The sequence below is a fragment of the Malaclemys terrapin genome, chromosome 10 (genome assembly GCF_027887155.1).
Source record: "Malaclemys terrapin pileata isolate rMalTer1 chromosome 10, rMalTer1.hap1, whole genome shotgun sequence".
In the NCBI taxonomy this organism is placed as follows: Eukaryota; Metazoa; Chordata; order Testudines; family Emydidae; genus Malaclemys; species Malaclemys terrapin.
In genome coordinates, this window is record NC_071514.1 from 62,634,167 (window position 1) to 62,652,926 (window position 18,760).

The following is an 18,760-nucleotide window of genomic DNA, read 5'->3' on the forward strand; positions in this document are numbered from 1 at the left end:
GGCATTTGCTTAAGCAGTTAGCATAAGGCTTTGAGGCCTATGAACTTTGGCATAGATAAACGGCTCGATGGTCACCCTGAGTTTTGGGGACCCTGGGAATAGTTTGTACAAAATGACATGGTAGCCACACTGATACTAGGCTTTGATATTTTAGGATAGAAACATTGACAGATGCTTAATCATGAACTAGCCTTGCCAACAAATTGACAAATATGGCAATGAGCTAAAAGCATTAATATGCTAGCCTATAGGATTAAGGCACCCCAGAATTATTAGGGTGAGGAAGTTAGATATGGACAAGGGAGTCTGGGCATTTAAATGAATATTCATGACAGCCCCTGGATCGTATAATAGGTCAGACCGCCATGTAAGAAGGGACTGATCTGATCTGGATCTGGACCATCAGACTTGTTTGGCATGCCAGGGACAAGGCAAGACCCTTGTCTCTTACCACCAGATCCCCTAGAGGGTGTGCGTGTATGAGGGTGTGCAAGGAATGGTACAAGAAATCACATTAACTCTGTATTACTGCTGTATCTTTATATGGTTTGGAACTCTTCTGTCTTTACTAATTGTGCTAATAGAAGTGGTTAAAGCTTTACTTTGCCCTCAGTGTGAGTGTCATCGCTGTGCACACCAGGGTTCCCAACCCGATACTTAGCTTCATAATTTTGATACTGTTGTGCCTAATTCTGGGACTAGAACCGTACAATCCCCCAGCTCTTTAAATTAGTATTAATTGGAAATCTATAACAGTCATTAACCACTAAAGAATTGGACAACACCCTCTACATGTAAGTGAAAGGCAATGTTAAAACCAGTAGGCCAGATACTCAGCTGGCATATGTTGGTGTAGCATCAGTGACTTCTAGGGTTGCCAACTGTCTAATCGCACAAACCCAAACACCCTTGCCCCGCCCCCTGCTCTGCCCCTCCTCACTCCATGCCCCTCCCTTCATAACTCGCTCTCCCCCACCCTCACTCACTTTCACTGGTCTGGGGCAGGGGGTTGGGGTGTGGGAGAGAGTGTGGGCTCTGGGCTGGCGGCGAGAGGTTTGGAGAGTGGGAGGGGGCTCTGGGCTGAGTCTGGGGCAGGGGGTTGGGGTGCAGGTGAGGGTGCGGGCAGTGGGCTCTGGGAGGGAGTTTGGGTGCGGGAGGAGGCTCAGGGTTGGGGTGCGGAAGGGGGTGAAGGTTCAGCTTCTGGCTGGGTGGTGCTTACCTCAGGCGGCTCCTGGAAGTGACCAGCATGTCCCTGCAGCTCCTAGCTCTAGGCGGCTCTGCGCACTGCTTCTGCCTGTAGGCACTGCCCCTGCAGCTCACATTGGCCATGGTTCCTGGCCAATGGGAGCTGTGGTGCTGGCACTTGGGGTGGGGGCAGTGCGTGAAGACTCCCTGATTACCTCTGCCTGTAGGGCCCCCAGGGACATGCTGGCTGCTTCCAGGAGCCGTGTGGATCCAGGGCAGGTAGGGAGCCTGCCTTATCCCCGCTGCACCGCCGACCGGACTTTTGGCCTATTAAAATTTCCCGGATTGCTTTCAATAGCAACTGGGGGGTTGAGGCCGATTCTAGGAGACTCCTGGCCAATCCAGGAGGGTTGGCAACCCTACTCTGACTTCAGTAGAGCTATGCTGATTTTCATGAACTAAGAATCTGGCCATCCATCTTAGATATTTGTGTCCGTTTCTGTATCTACAGCAGACACTCAATACACTACTTTAAGTGGCACTGCCATCGTCCAAGGGAACCTAAGCTCTCCATCTCTTTGTGATTCAGTATCTTCCACCTACCCTTGTTTCCTTCTTTCTCTCTCTTTTATCTATCTAGGTTTTTATGTGGTTCCCATTGCCATGGTATCTGAGCACGCCGCTGCTTACTGCTTGTCTTCTCTTTCCCCCTCCTCACTATTTGGCCATGAGCAACTATGAAAGAATGGATTTTGCATTGTGCTTTGAAAACATCTAGGCTAGAAATACTGTGCTCAGAAGAGCTAAGCTAATTGCTTCTAATTGTTCAGAGACTAGGGAACAGTTCGGTTCTTGTCATTTCCGTGGAGACGGTTTATTCTGGGATTAATCAATATGTTTTTTCTGGAGGATTCAGACTAAGATCCATGTAAAATCTATATGCTCTTTCACAGACATACCTGGCTAGTGTGATTATTAAGGGCTAGTAATGTTTTTGTCTTTATGCTGCTCCCTCAGTTGTCGGAACAAGAGATCCAGAAAAAATATAAAGCCAAGACAAGCTATTGTCAAAGTTTCCTTAGCAGGTTGGTTAATATTCTGTAGGTTCGCTTTTGTGAACCATAACTGATGATCCCATCAGCACTCGTCATTTGGTGCAGAACAGTCTATTCCTGGTAGTTTTTCAAGAAACTATGGACTGAATAAAACTCCAGGAGGGCAGTCACTACAGTCAGCCAGAACTTTCCCAGGTCCTTAGCCCTGTTTAATTGTGAGGCACAGGTTGGATACTGTGGCAGACACAGAATACAAAAAGCAAAGATGAAATGAGTTAAGGCTGGATTTCTTTCAAAGGGGCTGAAGGGAGGAAGGCTCTCAAATCCCATTGTAAGTCACTGGGGATGTGTGCCTAATTCCCTTAGTGGAGGCCTGATAGGAATTTATAGTGTAGCCTGGATATGAGAGAGGCATGAATGACTGGCAAATTACAAGTCAAAGGAAAAACCACCGGGACCCTCTGGAGGTGGTAATAACCGCTTGTGAGGACAGTTGAAAAGTGAGCCTCTGGTGAGGGAGAAATCGAGGGTGACCCCTGTGTTCCGCACCTGTCTTACCAGGCGCTACTGTACTGTCTGAAAAATGGTTGTGCCTAACCTGCTGTCAGACTGCCCAAGGTATGACACCAGGAACAGCACTTCGGTTTTGCCTCGGTTGAATTTTAACTTGCTGTTTCTTCTTCAACTGGACAGTACAGTAGCCACGTGTAAGCGGGGGAATGGTCCCGCTATTGTGGGGAACTTTCCTGGCTTCTGCACTACCCCGGTGAAGTGGGCTAGCGAAAGGATCCGAGTCCTCGCTCCCACTTCCTTTACCCAGAGGCCTCCCTGCTCTTGAGGACTCCCCTTCCACTCTCCTGTCTGGCAGAGTCCTCGTAAACCCCGACAAGGCTGGGCCCAGGATTCCTGGGGGGCTCGACCCCCAACCCTGCTGTGGCCACCCAGGACAGGGGCTAGGGTGTCCCCACTCTGGGGTACTCTCTCTGCACTGGGCACCTCCCTGACCCACTGATCATTTCATACAATTTAAAGCAAATACAAGTTGTTTAATTAACAATTAATTTTAAAAAAGAATAAGGAAAAATGGGAAAGGTTAAAGGAAAACACATCACCCCGCTCTGTGGCAGGGAACATCACAAACAGTGTCTCTGGAACGTCAGGGCAGTTCAGTCTGTTCCTTGTAGGTCCTTCTCAGGCCCTGTCTGTGCTGCAGGGACGCTGTGGGTTGGACACTTGCTCTGGTGGTGGCCACATGCTCTCAGGCTCTAGGTGGCAGGACCCTTTTTCCCAGTGTCGCCCCCGCCCGGTCGGGGTTATGATCCCTCTGCAAGTCTGACCTGCAAGGCCTCTTGGCTGAGGCGTCTCCCTGTGCTGGGCCCACTGCCCAGGGTCCCCCTCACTCTCCCCAGCTGCTCACCGCACTCGGACTGCACACGGCTCCGGACTGCCCCAGCCCCAGCTCCGGACTGCTCCAGCCCCAGCTCCAGCTCCACTCGGCCTCAGCACGGCTGCTGCTGCTGCTCTGCCTTCAGCTCCCTGGGCTGCTTCTCTGGCCTCTCTGGCTCTGGTTGCTGCAGCTCTGCCCCCAGGACAGCTCTGCTCTGCAGGCTGCTCCTGTGACTCTGCTCCCAGCTACAGCTCTGCTCCCAGGGCAGCTCTGCTCTCTCTGGGCTGTGCTCTGGCTTTGGGGCTGCAGCTCTGCTCCCAGCAGCTCAGCTCGGGCCCCTGCTCTCTCCTTAGCTCGGCCCCACTCAGTCTGACTCAGGCCATTCCAGTTCACACGGAGGACGGGACCCCCTCTGGCCTCCTGACTCTCTGATTAGCCTGCCCGCCCTGTCAATCAGGCTGATCTGGAGCATTGGCCTCTCCCCATTGTTCCTGGGGACTGTCAGTCTCAGGCTCCTGTTTTGCCATTGACCCTTCCCCTTTTAGTGCTGGGAGCTAGCAACCAAAACACCCCCACTGAATGTTAGTAAGGGGGCAACAGTCCCCTTACACAAGGGACCATTCTGAATGGGATGACTGAGGAGGAAGGTGTAGAGTTCTGTATCACCAAAAAGTCCAGATGTGCTTAGAAGTGTGCAGCCACTATCAGTGATGAGGCAAGTCCCTGCACTCTGATTGGCTAATAATGTTCCTCAGCCAATCGGAATACAAAGAGTTGTAAAGTGAATGGTTAAGTGACCTGAAAAAGACAAAATTGGGTTTGCACATTTTCCTCCTCCTTTGTGATGTAGAAAGAAGGCCCGAGTAGAATTTTTTCCAGTTTCTTTTATTCATAAGAAGAAATCCAGATATTGTTTGCCCTGTTTTTCCTGCTAGATTCTGTGAGCAATTGGAGAACTGGGAGAATTATGGCAATTAGAGAAATCATACAAGTTAAACTGCCAAAGGAAGAGATTTGAAGTCAGACTCTTTGAGCCTGATTCTCATTTATACCTCATGCCCTTAATGCTCTGGCAGTGTAAAAGGGCCTTAGTGTGAATGTTTTTTCTTGTTTGCTAACACTTGTTTAACTCTAATACCCATTAAGCACTCAGGAGTAAAGACACAACACATCCACCATTGTATTTATGGATCAAGACTGCTCACATTCATACCTGAGGCTTCCAGCAAAACTAAAGACCACACTTCTTTACAGTCCTTTCATAGGTGAAAAGCAAACAGAACAAGTGTTTTGAAACCAGACTAAAACTTTCCAGCTTTCTTGATCCATATAAAGAAATTTCAGAAGCCCAGTCTGTTCCAGTGCAAGTCACCTGTAAAATCCACGTTCCCCAAAGCATGAATGTCTGCAGAAGGCAAGCACAAAAGATTCATGAATGTGGCTGAAGGGAATTTGTTTAAAAATGTGAAGAAATATTAATGGAACATGTTTTTTGCATTATTCACCCGATTCTATTATTTACTGCATTTTCTTGCTTGAGCATCAATTTAAAACCCAAAGAAAGGATTGCATTTGTGGAAGGTAGCGCTGTGCTGAAAGTCTGCCTTTCAAATAAGGTCTCTTTGTTCAGTATATTGTTTGGCTATTTCATTGTTGCTTAGTTAAAAGACTAATGTGTCAGGCTGGATTTTGACATTGGCCTAGGAGAGAGCACATTCATATTCATGCTGCCTGCTCTCTCCATAGCCCTAGCTTCAGTCGAATATCTTCTCAAAACCGAGGTTATCCTGCATTGAGGGGAGTGTGTGGTGAATGAGTAATGTGTACTGAGTATGTGCAGTGAGTTCTCCGAGCTGGCTTCAATGAAAATAGATGAAGGCAACAGGAGTCCATTAAAAGCAAAGCTAGAGCTAATTCCCCATCTGAAGCCAGTGAGTACTCTTGGGAGGGATATTTTCCCCTTGAGCACATTGATGTAACCCCTGCTAATACTGCTACAGGGAAGTTGTGCATATAGGCCCTGATCCTGCAATTGGATACTTGTGCCCATGTGAAAATTCCATCTTTGATTCTGGTTCGCTGCCTTTCCTCTTGAAGGGGCTGGGATGTCAGGGCATATTTGGTAGATGGGTTGCTGCTGCTGGGGTTGGGAAAAAAAAAAACTTGATTGGTTCTGGCTGAATAAAACTGTTTACCCTCGGGCTGTGATAGGCATCACCATTGCTCTGGGAGGAAGGTGCTAGTGGATTTGCAGCAGCAAATCTATCCTCCCTGTACCATTGCTCCCTTAACCCCTCAAACTAAGTGCACATGGGGTGCGCATCCCATGTGTGGGCTGCTCCCTGCACTGTTCAGTGGAACTAGCCCTGTTCCACTGCATCCGGGGCCCTGCATGACCATGGAAGAAAGGGTTTGGATTTACTCCCAAGAGAGTAACATCCAGACTTCCTGAAATAACACCGTCACTTTCAGCTGGTTATACAGCATGAATCATTTAATTGTTCCATAAACCCAGCCCACTGAGATGTGACACAGCCTAGCCCAACCCAGCCCAGCCATGTATGATTACAATGCAACTCCAGCACTCCCCAACATTGCAGCCAGTCACTTGCTGTTCTGCCCATCCGTCGTGTAGTCTAGTGAGGGGCCCCCTTTGCTTCCCCTTAAGCGGAGGCTCATTCAGATGGAAAGCCATTGTGCTGTCTTGGTGAGGGACTTGCCTTATTTATTACACTGGGTTTTGAAAGACCTCCATTTATTTTCAGTGTAGTTCTTTAATAGATACTGTGCCCTTGACGTCTCTGCCAGTGGAAGCTCTATAATCTTATCACCTCTGGCTCGCTGCTGTGATGCCTTTGTCTAGGCTGGTGTAATCAACTAGTGGGAATTTTTTGCACAGTTCCACTTTACAGGGAACACAAAGAGTAGAAATTAAATAATATCCAATCCCCTCTTCCTCCCCCGCAAAGGAAATTACCTCGTATGTTGTCCATATAACTGAACAACTGTGGCACACTGAGTTACTGAAGAATTGTGACATACAGGCTAGCACTATACACATGACAATCACTTAGGTCCCAATTCTGCAATGTCATGCATAAAGGCTGAAGTCGATGGGGTGCCATTTAGACATTGGGGTCTGCCCACATGTATCTCATGTGGAGATCACAGGATTGGGGCCTTAATGGTCCATATTTTTAGCTTATTTTTCTCTCATGTTGCTGTTCCTCTTAAGGTATGCCTACGCTGCAAAGAAAAACCTGTGGCGCCAAGTCTCAGAGCCCACGTCAGATGACTCGTGCTTGCAGGTCCAGGGCTGGAGCCTGGGCTCTGAGATCCTCCCCACTTGCCAGGCTTCAGTGCAAGCCCGAATGTCTACACTGCTATTTTTAGCCCCACAGCCTAAGCCTCGTGAGCTCGAATCAATTGACCCAAGCTTTGGGACTTGGCTTTTCTTTGCAGTGGAGACGTACCCTTGGGGGGGTGTGTGTGTGTGTGTGTGTGTGCGCGCGCGCACAGCTCTTTGCAATTTTGTTGCTGTGCACCACATCTCTACATGTCGAAGGAGGCTGCCCAGCTGCAGTGGTAGCTGCCACTTTATTGGGCATGTTCAGTGCAGCTGGTTGGAGGAGCTGCACACTGAGACTTTTCCATTGTTTTGTCTGGAAAACCAGCATGGGAAATATGTCTGTTCTTTTGTTATAGATTCCCAGTTCTCTTAGTGGTCAATCAGAGGGAGGATATGGATGTTATGGAGCCACTCCCGCGTGGATAATATTTCCATTGCCCTGTTTCAGTGAATTGGTGGAATGTGTGCACTGGGGGATGTGATTTGGCTGCTTTTGCTGTACTGGTAGGTGGTTATCCTAGGTAGAGATTTTAAAATCATCATGTAGGGATAGAGTCTAAGCCTGCCTCAAACAGCTCTGGAAACTCCAATCCTAAAGTAATTCCCTGTAGGCAGAGCCCCGGCACTTCTCGTTGACTCACTGCAGGATCCAGGCCTAAATCTGTGCCTATGGAGTTCTTCTTTAATAAGTGTCTGTGAAATACTGACACACAAGAGACTGGATCCAGTAATGATACCAAGTGACTATTCAACAACTAGGGCCACATTTTTTTCAAAAAGGGCAGCTGATTTTTGCATGCCTCAGTGTACGGGTGCCAAACTCGTGCCCGAAGACTGAAGCATGCAGGATCAGTGACAATTTGGCTGAAGGTGAACTTTTGACAATAGCCTAAAAAAATAAGGTAGGCAAGCATTTCTCTTTAAGGGTGCATAAATATTCAGGAGCCAAACTAAAAAGGCTCTCATCTCATCGTACAAGCTGTTTGAAAGCGGTGCTCATTCAGTCACAGGAGTATTTTAGTGCTTTAAAAAAAAATTGCCACAAAACATCTGCAGTCTGCAAAGAGCTGTTCCAAAAAGCATCTTGTCGGCATTAGTCTGTGCTGCATCCCCGAAGGATTTATTACCTCCAGTTGGCTGACTCTTAGCAAATCCCCCTTCTTTCGTGTAGATGGCACTCTGGAGTCTGGAAAAGCCTTTTACAGATTGCTGTGGAGTGCAGACGTTTTAGCAACTACTGCAAAGAATCTGGCCTTTAAATTAACTTTAGTCAAGCTTATTTTGCATGAATGGGGAGGAGAGAAGAAGCATAAAGGGGGAACAATAGGACATCAATGCTACTTCTAAAATTTTAGGAGCTAAATGAACATGAAAGAAATACTGTCTATGGCTGGAGTAAATGCTAGTATCTTCAAATAAGTTTGTGGGTACATGTAAGAAATGAAGACCAATGATTTGTTCAGAGGCATTTTAATATGCGCATCTTCTCCTTAAAAAACAACTCCCATGTATAAAGTCCCATTACTCGAGCACACACATTTCTTGTTTCCATTCCTATTTTTGATCCTTTCCTCAGCTTGTCTGCTGAATGTTCAGTCTCCTTGCATTGACTCTTCCACTGTATATATTCCCCAGGTCATTACATATTGTGTATATATAATGGAAAATAAATAGGGGAATTTGGGGGACTGGGCAGAAGAAGATCCTAATATCGACAAAGATGCTTGACTTGTTTCCAGCACAAGTGAGGAGTTCTCCTGAGAGCACTTGCTCACCCAGTGGTGGGAATCTTGCTGGCTATTGCAGATTTCTTTTTCCAGATTCTCTAAGACGCGATCCTGCAGGGAATTCCATGTGGGTGGACCCTTGTGAATGTGCAGAGCTCTGCTGAGCTCCTGTTACTCTTCCTCAAGGAGAGGCTATCCAGCGGAAGTGCAGGCAGGGCCTGAAAAGATTTTACTGTTTGTAAATTCTTTGGGTGCAGGGTCTGTTGTTTATTCTGTGTTTGTACAGTGCTGTAACTGGGTGTGCTGAGTCAGACGCTGACTCAGTGCCCTGTCACTCAAATCCCCACCAGGACTCATTAGTTGGGACCTAACTGAAACACAGGCAGTTGGCGCAGCGTGTTAATTAACTGCCGGAAGGAGGGCAGGAGTAGGCAGGACTGGAAGCAAGTGGGAGAAACTGGCTACTGACTGTAAATCGTATCTAAATAACACCCAGGCTGTGGCATGCTGCAGGGATATAATAAAGCAGGGTGGGGTTAAGCACACCTGGAGTTGTGATGGTCAGTTACTGAGGATGGAAAAGACTTCCAGGGGACCACACTGCGATAAGTGCCTAACACAATGGGCCCCAGATCTGAGTGAGACCTCCTAGGCACTACCAGGCTATAAGTGGTTAATAAGAGAGCTAGTTGAAAAATTTGTTGTGCAGAGAAGTGAGCTTTCAGTGAAAATTAAAAATTAAATGAAATGCTGCCGGGGTGCCTCATGGGAGTTGTAGGTCGTGTGCCTATTCTCCTTTATAGACAGGGCTCCTTGGTTGGACTACATCACCCATCATGCATGACAGCTTCCCCACTTGTTGAGGGGAGTAGGTGCATCATGGCAGTCATGTGGCCACAGTGCATCATGGGAGATGAAGTCTGGCTGGGGAGCTGTTTTGATGGAAAATTTTTGACCCATCTTAGTTAATAATAATAAAAACCTTCTTGCCCAGGGTGAGTGGAAATTTGGAGTGGGCAAGTGAGGTTGGGAAAGAGATGGTGGGGGCAGCCTGGGCTTGGTCCCCAGGGAGGAATGTGAGAGCCCAGTAGCTGATCTCACTGGCAGCGTGAGAAGCATGTGTCTGGGGGGGAAGTGTGCAGGGGAGAGAGATTGAGGAGATAAACTAGAAAAGGGGACAGAGACAGAAGTGAGGGGAGCAGTTGGAGGAAATCGGGGACAGGAAATATAAAGGAGGAAAGTATTACAAACAATGCAGGGAAGGAACAGGCAGAAGTGATATAAGAGGATAGCGTGGGAGAGAAGCAAAATAGGAGAGACGCTGAAAACCATTAGGGAGAAAAATACACAGTGGGGAAGATGTAGGTGGAGCCAGGAAAGGAAGGGAAGGAGTAAATTATGTAGTTTTCAAATGCATTAGAGAGAGGGTAAATTGTCAATATCCTTATTAAATGCAGTACACAGCCAACGCAACTGTTACAGAGGATGTGGCTCTGGGGGTTGAGGGAGTCTGCATGACTTCTAGGCTTAGTTTTGGGGCTAACAGGGGTTGAGTTTAACCCCGTGTAACCCTTCTGCCCATCTAAGTTGGCAGCAACAAGGACCGGGTTCTGTATCTAGGGGTTCCATTTCAATAACGCAATGCAAAACTGGCTTGAGCCCCCACCCAGTGACCTGGGACAATTACATACCACCCCCTGGGTGCCTCTAAGAGGCAATACTTCCCCTCTCACAAGCACGGAGTCTGAGTGTAGCAGAAAATGTTTAATAACATGAGGTAAACAACATCAGCATTAAATTGGAAAAACACCACAAACAGGATTCATGACACAAACCATGAGCAAAAAAAACCCACCCCAGCAAATTGGGCTGTGTCCTTTCCCTTTGGTTCTTGAATCCAGCATCCCAAAAATCACCCAGAGTCCCCAAAGTCCAACACCCCCAAAGTCTCTTGGGACCAGCAACCACCCAAAGTCCCAAAAGTCCAACAACCCCCAAAGTCTCTGTCCCTGGTTAGTGCAGCCCCAGAGAAAAAAGGGGGGCATGCCGGGTGTCTTGGGGCACCTTACGTGATCTGAGGCTGGCTGTCTCTCCGTGGGGTTCCGCCGCAGCCTTCACCACGAGCCAGTCCACTGCTGTCCCATGAACCGCTCCACTCTACAAGCTGCTCCGCTCTGCGACCTGTGAGCTGCTCCAGCTGTCCCCACAACAGCTCCGCTCGCCGTTCCTTGGGCCGCTCCAACCATCCCCGCAAGGCTTCGCACCGCTCACTGCTCCTCCAGTTGTCCCCACAAATTGCTCCACCAGCTGCTTATCAACATAGCTTCAGGCTCCCCCACTAGTTAACACAGCACTTAATAACTTTAACTCTTTTGTGATTTCAGCTCAGAGTAGGGGAGCCCCAGTGCTGGTGCACCATTGGCCCAAAGTGAATTCAGCTCAGCACCCTGTAACTAGACTCCTAATGGAATCAAAGTTAGCTCTGACATTCAACAGTGGAGAGAGGTGGTGCAACTGGTGTTTCAAGCCCTCAGAGGAAGCCCATACCATCAGGTACAAATACCTGTCCCCATCCTCTCTCAATTCACTTGGTTTTGTAACTCATGCCCTTTGTCAAGCAAGTGCTACTTAGGTAATGGTGAAGGACTCACTCAGTCCTTCTGTCATAGAACAGTTCCACTGGCCTTGATTCACAGAATCAGGGTAACAAAATTTTATTCTTTCTGCCCCAATAACAGAGAAACTGGGGATCCCACACCAGCCAAAGTAACCACTTTCAGTTGCTGTTGTTTCATGCCAGGCGAGTGGGTGTGCCTATGCAAACAAGATCAGCCCCTGGAGTTCTTTTCCACACTCGCCATAATTCACCACCAGATGTCAGGGAAGAGCTCATCCTGACTCTGCTTACACCCGTATGTGTGTATACTGTATATGTATGCTTAGTTTACACAGCACTGCGTGATCTCTCTGTCCATTTTGCAACCCCCTGGTGCCATGCGAGGGCACATTGTTTTAATGGCATGTCAGTAGAGGAAGATTCTTGTCTTGACTAAATCCTGTGCAAAACTCATAGTGGCCTGACTTCTTTAGAGTAAGACTCCCTTTAATTGAGGACCTCAGTGCTGGAAATGGTATTCGGAGATCTTTAGTTAAGATATTTCAATGTGTGTGTGTTCAGAATAGCACAGATACATGCATCTGTGCTAAATGAGCTCCCCCACAATATGTAGATACTCATTTAGATTTCACATGACATTTTGGAGAACAAAATGTGCTACTATCATTCATTTGGAGACCACTTTTCTCACTCCTTTGAAGTTAGCTATGGATGGCTAGCTTTGTCTCTAAAACACTCCGGCATATTTTGGGAATCTCTTCTTGCATTGGATCAGGGAGGTTTTCTGGTGTGCAGATAACTCCAAGTTATGAACATAATTCCCTCTCTCATTACTCGGATAATAGACCCCAGAAATATTTTGAGAAACACATAGTCAGAAGCAGGAATATGTAGATACTTCCTTTCCTGAATGGAGTGATATTTCTCCACAGCTGTTGAAATTATGGGTGCATGATTTGCTGGAGATTTCAATGTGGAAGAAAGTGTTGAGACTAGTTTCTTTATGCAGTTATTTAAAAAACAGACGTCCTTCGTGCCGTGTCTCACAGTAAACATCGATACTTCAGCAGATCAAAGAGGCCACAAGCTTGTTACTAGGTACACATACTGATTAACTAGTATACTCTAAATCTTAAGCTTTTCCCTCCATTTGTATTATAATTGACTGGAGTATGGTAGACAGGCAGTAGTGCACACACACGTATACTCAGTTTTTGTGGTTACTTAGAGGTAAGGCCTCCACGTTTCTGTGAAATAGCATGGAGCTTGAAGTATATTCTGGTTATTAACATACGCATATGACCAGTCCACCCTGGGAGAGGACTTTGTCCCCTTCTATTGGCTGATCCACAGAATAGGTTAATGAGTCAGCTATAGCTGCTAGTTAGGGGAGTGACTCCTTTAGCTCCAGCAGCAAAGGCTCATTACGTGCTGTAGGTCTTGGGTTCAAACCTGGGATGCCTCAAGTGTGATAGATTGCACCAGCATCTCTCACTGTTTCAGAATTCCACAACAAAACACAATGCGTAAGGTGCATGGGAAGGCATTGTGGTTTTGTAGCTGGATATACACAGCCATGGATTCCTTTGCTGGGGTCAGTGGGGGGAATGGGAAACCTGTTTGCTATGGAGATGCCACCACCAAGATAGACACTGCACTAATCAGGTGCTTCTCCTCCTACCTCTTGCTGTTGGTAAATAAAGCTTCTCCTTACAGTGCTTGCTGACCTCTCCCAGGGCTGGCCAGAGGTGCAAGGGATATAGATGTGTAATAGTTGCAGAGAGCAATGGGAGAGGAGCTATGGGCAACATTTGTCAAGTATCCCAATCCACAGCCCAGTGGAAGGCTTTCCTGGGTAAAAACTGATGAGCAAAGGCTTTTGTATCTGGCCCGAATCCAAAGCTGACAGTCATTCAGACTGGCCTAGTGTTGTATTTAAGAATAGCCTTGCCCCAGTATTCAGTAAATACCACCGAAATTTTCATTGGAGTTCCGTATTAGACACTGCATGGTGGATCCTCAGCTGGTGTACATTGTCATGGCTCCAGTGGCTGCCATGAAGCTCTGACCATGTACACCAGCTGAGGCTCTCCCTCTGCGTTCCAGCGTACATTGTGTATTGATGAAAGGGGGTGTGGCTGGCCCCCTGAGCACTGCACAGACCTTGCTCTTTTCTCCTGCCTTGAGCACTGTTTCTTCCTTTGCGCTGGTGCCTTTCTGACTTGTTTATTTGTGTGTCTGGGTGTATTTCCTCAGGGCACTGCCGCCTTTAGTTTTCTTACCAAACTCAATGAATATAGAATGGCAGTTTCCAAGCAGAGCTGATGGTTTCATACAAGTCTAAAATGGCTGTAGCTTGCAAAACCCAAGGCACGGCCTACTGTCTGGCTGCCTTCTTCCGATCACCAAAGGCACTGAGTGTTTCCTCCTTGTGTTAATCTGCACTTTGGGAAGCATTCCAAAAGGCCATTTCTCCGCTACTCCATCTCCATCAAGTCCCTCTACAAGGCTCTCTTCTACTGAGACAAGCAATCAGCCATTCAATAAGGGTCAGGTTGAGAGGCTGCAGTGTAAATTGATGGGAGTTTATTATATACCACTTTGTTTTTAAGTAATGTATCTAAAACTGTACCTATTTTAATTGTACTCCTCTGTTACACATTGAGTGTTGGCTTCTTAGACATATTTTATTAAACTCTAATATGCTGATATGCCTATTCTCTCCCTGACCATTTTGCTTTTTTGGTGTATCCCACTTCCACTTCCTTTCTGTTCCTTGTCTCCTTTAGAGAGTAAACTTTCTAGTTTTCTAGTTTCCAGGGACTGTCTTTTAGTGTGTGTGTGTGTGTGTCTGTTTGTTTATACAGCCCCTAGCTCATCAGGGCTTGATCCCTAGTGGGGCTGTTCAGCACTTCTGCTATACAAATAATAACACTTTGGCCTGGTCTACACTATGACTTTAATTCGGATTTAGCAGCGTTAAATCGAATTAACCCTGCACCCGTCCACACAACGAAGCCATTTATTTTGAAATAAAGGGTTCTTAAAATTGATTTCTGTACTCCACCCCGACGAGCGGAGTAGCGCCAAAATCGATATTGTCATTTTGAATTAGGGTTAGTGTGGCCGCAATTCGATGGTATTGGCCTCCGGTAGTTATCTCACAGTGTACCATTTTGACCACTCTGGATAGCAATCTGAACTCGGATGCACTGGCCAGGTAGACAGGAAAAGCCCCGCGAACATTTGTATTTTATTTCCTGTTTGCCCAGCGTGGAGAGCACAGGTGACCACAGATAGCTCATCAGCACAGGTAACCATGCAGGCCGATAATCGAAAAAGAGCACCAGCATGGACCGTACGGGAGGTACTAGATCTGATCGCTATATGGGGAGAGGATTCAGTGCTAGCAGAACTTTGTTCGAAAAGACGAAATGCCAAAACTTTTGAAAAAATCTCCAAGGGCATGATGGAGAGAGGCCACAATAGGGACTCAGATCAGTGCCGCGTGAAAGTCAAGGATCTCAGACAAGCCTATCAAAAAACAAAGGAGGCAAACGGTCGCTCCGGGTCAGAGCCGCGGACATGCCTCTTCTACACCGAGCTGCATGCAGTTCTGGGGGGGCCGCCACCACTACCCCACCTCTGACTGTGGATTCTGAGGTGGGGATAATCTCATCAGCTACACCTGAGGATTCTGCGGACAGGGAAGAGGAGGAGGAGGAGGACGAGCTTGCAGAGAGCACCTAGCACTCCGTTCTCCCCAACAGCCAGGATCTTTTTCTCAGCCTGACTGAAGTAGCCTCCCAAGCCAGTATCCAAGACCACGACACCATGGAAGGGACCTCAGGTGAGTTTACCTTTTAAAATATAAAACTTGTTTTAAAAGCAAGCGTTTTTTAATGATTACTTTGCCCTGAGGACTTGGGATGCATTCGCGGCCAGTACAGCTACTGGAAAAGTCTGTTAACGTGTCTGGGGATGGAGCGGAAATCCTCCAGGGACATCTCCATGAAGCTCTCCTGGAGATACTCCAAAAGCCTTGCCACAAGGTTTCTGGGCAGTGCAGCCTTATTCCGTCCTCCATGGTAGGACACTTGACTGCCCCATGCTTGCAGCAAATAATCTGGTATCGTTGCATGACAAAGCCTGGCAGCGTATGGTCCCGGTGTTTGCTGGCATTCAAGCAACAGCCGTTCTTTTATCTCGCTGTGTAATCCTCAGGAGAGTGATATCGCTCATGGTAACCTGGTTGAAATACAAGAATTTAATTAAGGGGACAGAGGTGGGCGTTCCTACTGGGCTGTTTGCCTGTGGCTGAAAAGAAATCTTTCCCTGCAATTAGCCAAGCGGGGGGGGGGGGGGGGGGGGGGGGAAGGGGGGAATTGGCCCAGAGCTTTTCGCATTTGGCTAGTAGGGATCTTCCCTGATACCAGCCATGCGGTGGGGCAAGAGATAAAGTGATCATCCAGAGAATTGGATGGGGGGGGGTTAGTTTGTTTTCTGCTGCTGAATGTTAAGAGGAAAACTGCAGCACTCAACGGGCTTTGCTTGGTATGTGGGAAAGGAGGGCGCTGAAGCCAAAAGACAATGGCTTACCATGGCCGCATGCAAGCCGAATTCTGTTGCCCGGACCTGCGTCTGTGATCTCTAGCAGCAAAGCCACAGGCACTCAATATTAAGAGGCAAAATGTGACCTTGCACAGAAATCACATGTGCTATGTAATGTGAATAGTGTTGGTCACTGTGAAAGAGTATAAGCATTGTTCTGCAAAATGTATCTTTTAAAAAAATTCTCTCCTTTTTTCCCCTCCCTCCAGCAGCTGCAAATTCTTCAAGCCTCCCTCCCCGTCCTGAAGGCTATCTCAGATAAGGCGTCAGAAAAAGAAGACGCGAGATGAGATGTTCGCAGAAATCATGGAATCCACCCGCAGTGAAAGAGCTCATCTGAATGAGTGGAAGGACACGGTTTCAAAGTATAGGAAAGAAGCCAGTGAACGTGAGGACAGGAGGGACCAACGTGAGGAGAGGAGAGATGCTTGAGATGAGAGGTGGCGGCAGGAAGATCAGAGGAGGCAGGATGCAACGCTGGGGCTGCTGCGTAAGCAAACAGACATGCTCTGGCGTCTGGTGGAGCTTCAGGAACGGCAGCAGGATAACAGAGTGCCGCTACAGCCCCTGTATAACCCCCCTCCTCCTTCACCATGTTCCATAGCCTCCTCACCCAGACGTGTAAGAACGCGGAGGGGGTGGGGGGAGGATCCATACACCCTCCCATTCCACCCCAGTGGACAGCCCAGCAAAAGGCTGTCATTTTTTTAACCTTTTTTTAGTGGCCTTTTCCTTCCCGCCAATCCTCCTCCCAAACCCCACCCAGGTTCTCTCCCTCTTTTTATAGTCAATTAATAAAGAATAAATGATTTTTAAATGATAGTGACTTTATTTCCTTTGAAAGCAAGCTGGGGGCAGGGGGAGGGTGGGTTCCTTACAGAGAATGAGTCAATAAAGGGGGCGGGTTTGCATGAAGGAGAAACAAACAGAAATTTCACACTGTAGCCTGGCCAGTCATGACACTGGTTTTCAAAGCTTCTCTGATGCACAGCGCTTCCTGGTGTGCTCTTCTAATTGCCCTGGTGTCTGGCTGTGCATAATCAGCAGCCAGGCGATCTGCCTCAGCCTCCCACCCTGCCATAAAGGTCTCCCCCTTACTTTCACAGAGATTGTGGAGCGCACAGCAAACAGAAATAACAATGGGGATATTGGTTTGGCTGAGGTCTGAGCGAGTCAGTAACGATTGCCAGTGACCTTTTAAATGGCCAAATGCACATTCTACCACCATTCTGCACTTGCTCAGCCTGTAGTTGAACAGCTCCTGACTCCTATCCAGGCTGCCTGTGTATGGCTTCATGAGCCATGGCATTAAGGGTAGGCTGGGTCCCCAAGAATAACTATTGGCATTTCAGCATCCCCAACGGTTATTTTCTGGTCCGGGAAGTAAGTCCCTTGCTGCAGCCGTTTAAACAGAGTAGTGTTCCTGAAGACGCGAGCATCGTGAACCCTTCCCGGCCAGCCCACAATGATGTTGGTGAAACGTCCCTTGTGATACACAAGTGCTTGCAGCACCATTGAAAAGTACTCCTTGCGGTTTATGTACTGGGTACCCTGGTGCTCCGGTGCCAAGATAGGGATATGGGTTCCATCTATCACCCCACCACAGTTAGGGAATCCCATTGCAGCAAAGCCATCCACTATGACCTGCACATTTCCCAGAGTCACTACCTTTCATAGTAGCACGTCAGTGATTGCTTTGGCTATTTGCATCACAGCAGCCCCCACAGTAGATTTGCCCACTCCAAATTGATTCCCGACTGATCGGTAGCTGTCTGGCGTTGCAAGCTTCCACAGGGCTATCACCACTCGCGTCTCAACTGTGAGGGCTGCTCTCATCTTGGTATTCTGGCGCTTCAGGGCAGGGGAAAGCAAGTCACAAAGTTCCATGAAAGTGCCCTTACGCATGCGAAAGTTTTGCAGCCATTGGGAATCGTCCCACACCTGCAACACTATGCGGTCCCACCAGTCTGTGCTTGTTTCCCGGGCCCAGAATCGGCGTTCCACGGATAGAACCTGCCCCATTATCAACATGATCTCCAAAGCACCGGGGCCCACGGTTTGAGAGAATTCTGTGTCCATGTCCATGTCCTCATCACACTTGTCGCTGTGCTGCCATCGCCGCCGCCTCCTCACGTTGTTTTTCTGGTCCTGGCTCAGCATAAACTGCACGAGAACACGCGAGGTGTTTACAATGTTCATGACTGCTGTCTTGAGCTGAGCAGGCTCCATGCTTGCCGTGGTATGGAGACTGCAGTGTTCACCCAGGAAAAAAGGCGCGAAATGGTTGTCTGCCGTTGCTTTCGTGGAGGGAGGGGTGAGGCTGTACCCAGAACCACCTGCGACAATATTTTTTGCCCCATCAGGCACTGGGATCTCAACCCAGAATTCCAATGGGCGGGGGAGACTGCGGGAACTATTGGATAGCTATGGGATAGCTACCCACAGTGCAACGCTCCGGAAATCGACGCTAGCCCCGGTACATGGACGCACACCACCGAATTAATGTGCTTAGTGTGGCTGCATACATTCGACTTTATACAATCTGTTTCCAAAATTCCAATTATTAATTCAGATTAATCCCGTAGTGTAGACATACCCTTAGATTCAGGACCTGTAGGGGATGCACTCCGTCCACTTTCTCTACAGCTGCCCAGCTTTGTGACTGCACCCAGCTCTCTTATAGTATGTCTCCACTGGAATTAAAAACCTATGGCCAGCCCATGCCAGCTGGCTTGGGCTGCGGGGATGTTTAATTGCGGTGTAGATGTTTGGGCTCAGGCTTCCGCCTGGGCTCTAGGACCCTGCAAGATGGGAGGGTCCCAGAGCTCA

General features: G+C 47.9%; 1 protein-coding gene across 1 annotated transcript in view; it reads left to right on the top strand.

Moving 5' to 3' along the window:
• LOC128844533 (transmembrane protein 104-like) overlaps positions 1-18,760 on the top strand; it is a 100,323-nt gene that overhangs the window by 27,135 nt on the left and 54,428 nt on the right. The window lies entirely within an intron of this gene.